We start from the raw sequence: 3,306 nt of genomic DNA on the forward strand, positions 1-3,306 counted from the left end.
TAAATACCGTTGTCCCAATATTTAGATCGTAATACATGCAAATTTCGCCGTAGAAAAAGGTAAGCTGCAATACGTCACGATTGCAGTAAAGTTAGGGGAAAACCACCGCGCTCCTAGACAGATAGAATTTAGGTAAATAAAGAATAGTGGTTATAGAAGTAGCACTGTAGATTAGTCTAGTAACACCGGACTACTCTCGGGCTTAGAAAGCTACGCCCTATCCTTTAATGTATAGCCAGAGAGACTATTACTATCCTAGGGCCCATTGCCACTGATTGCTTTTATCGACATTGTAGAATGCATATTAAAATATTGAAAGAAGGGGAGTTAAGAGTCGAATCCCGCCCGCCCTAGTGCACTTATCGTTTAGTAAAACCTACGGGGGCACCGTTGTCTTTGAGAGACTGTCTATCGAGCTTAAACGACGACACTTCCTCTCCAAAAGAATCGAGAAATGATTTCATACGAATACAATCACATAAAACACACTACCTTCAATCTGTTTTAATCCAATGATGCTTCGTCCATTAGTCGCCCCGTTTCTTACACGCGTAACGAGATTACCTCACGGACAACTCCGCGGGATGAGTTATAGGGGTACTCGGAAAACTTAATGTTTCAATTTGTTAAGGTGTCAGGCAGTACGGTAAACGATCTATTTATAGCGATATTTTGTCTTTTTGTATACTATTTTTAAGGATTTTGTATTTAAAAGGACAATTAGTATAGAAATAAGTAGAAGTGATGTCACCTGTTCCATCCACCGCTTTTGGCTGTTGAAAATCTTTCGAAGTATAAACGGAGGCTATGCAGCAGAATGAAATTACGTTGAGTTTGAATATATTTGTTCCATTTTAGTGTGAGAATACTAAATATAAATTTTGTATCTAATATCTTTATAAATCACTTACTTACGAACGAATCGAATATAGCCTTAGAATATAGATTCGAAGAAATTATTTCTTCACGAGAGAAACCAACTGGACGCCACTCATCTTAGCGTTAACGAGCTGTGTGACGATGTACCCTGACCAATTAACTCCACTATTTCCGCTCGGTTGGTCTGTGATCAGATGGATTAAGAAAACACGAATATTGTCAGTTTTAAATGAACGTAATAATTATTACTGACGCTGATCTTTTCGAACTTATTTTTTTGTTATGAATTTTACTGATTTGAAAATTTGTTATCTTGAACTCGAGCTCCATGGGCACCAATAAACAAAAATTCTTTTAAACATTTTTGCCAATATTATTCGTATTCCAACATGAAATACTTTTATAGCCACTGTTTTATGATGTCTAGGCACGATGTAATACTCCGGTATCGTCAAATATATTAGATAAAAAGGCAAGAGATGTATAAAAGTCTAGCCAACGTCAGAGTACAATACATCTGTTATATCATCCAACCAACTACGCAATAGAAAATAAATAAATAGAAAGCCCTTCCGTAGGACAGACCGAACATACGAGGAACATTGTTTTCACAGCCTCTGTAATTATTACAAAAAGTTCTAAACACATTAGCAAATTCACAGTAATCGGGACCACCAGCTTTCCTCGCAGTTGGACTGCAAGAAACTTAAATATTGTATTGACTCGACCGCTATAACTCTTAACACAAACACTACGTTGTAATCATTTTTACAGCAGCAATAAATTCTATATTTCCCTGACAGGGTCCGTGATTTCCCCCTCAACAAAAACACTCTCTGTTTGTGGAACGCTAATAATTATGTTAAATCAAAAAGGGCTGAGAACACGAGACCTTTTTGCGCAACAACAGCCGATACTTCGCTTTAATCAACGCTAACCTTGTTATAAGGTAAAGAACTTCTTTGTTCCTGTTTTTATACTGTTCTGACTAAGGGCCCTGTGGTACTCCTGTGGTTGTTCCGTACGAACTATTTCATTTTTTTTATTGCTTAGATGGTTGGACGGGCTCACAGCCCACCTGGTGTTAAGTGGTTACTGGAGCCCTTAAACATCTACAACGTAGCGCCACCCACCTTGAGATATAAGTTCTAAGGTCTCAGTATAGTTACAACGGTTGTCCTACCCTTCAAACCGAAACACATTACTGCTTCACGGCAGAAATAGGCAGGGTGGTGGTACCTACCTGTGCGGACTCACAAGAGGTCCTACCACCAGTATATATATAAGAAGTATGTATAAGAATAATATAATATTAATAATATATTACTATAATATTGATTCAAAATACATTAAATGTAGACGCTCTGAGCAGATCCATTATAACCTATTTAATCTTCGCTTAAAGTGATAGTGATAATTTCTAACTATCACACCGTAATAAGTAAGAAAAGTTTTATGCCCTTGTAATATGAAAACATTGTATGCCTGTATGGCTGCCCCGAACAAATCATCATCAATTGATCAATTCAAAGTGATGAGTAAACAAAATCACCATTTGCATAATCTTGCACGATTACAGCCTCTCATTCACTCGCGACACCGCATAATAATCATAGATCGGCCTGTCTAACCCGAATTTGTCAAAACTTGGCAGCGAGACACTCAACACAACACAGTACGCTCATTGTCAACGACTACACAAGTATAAATAACTTCAAATTGATTCAGTGAATTGTATTTCAATAGTACGTATCTAATATCGACTCTGCTACTATTCATACGAGAAGGATACCGTAACAAATATAACAATCAAACAACAGTAATTATTTCAAAGGTCACAGTATAATTTCAGAGTCCATTTCCACTTCCGGGCGAGGAAGTTTCCGTGTAACACTGAAGATATTACACAAGAACAGGCAGCTCCAAAGTGCTATTAAAATTTAGTTTCAACTGCAGTCAGATATTAGGATTCATTGCAATAGTACATTAAGACATTTCCCGACTTTCACCTCATCTGATAGTTTTTTCTTTGCATATTTTAAAATTTTCCGTCTGAGTTATAATTTGTAGAGCTGTTGTAGTTGACATTTGAGGTGAGGTTTCTGGCAAAGATCAAGTATCAGCAGACATTTAGTGGCGCGTTTGTAAATACTTTCAACAAATGGGTGTATGTTACTGCAATACTGACAACAAACAGTGGTCGGGATGTAATTGCGCTTAATAAGGTATTGTACGCTGCAATTATAACTTATAGAAAATTTAGTTAGAGTTAAGCACTGACCACTGCTCGTGGTCCCATGAAAGCATCGCAGCCACTCACCTTGAAATACAATATCCTAATTTTTATTTCAGTTCGAGATAGATGTGTAATTAGACCGCAAATAACCTAAACATCAAATTGGAACACATTTCCCGGAAGGCTATATG

The sequence above is a fragment of the Bombyx mori genome, chromosome 4 (genome assembly GCF_030269925.1).
Source record: "Bombyx mori chromosome 4, ASM3026992v2".
Taxonomy (NCBI): Eukaryota; Metazoa; Arthropoda; class Insecta; order Lepidoptera; family Bombycidae; genus Bombyx; species Bombyx mori.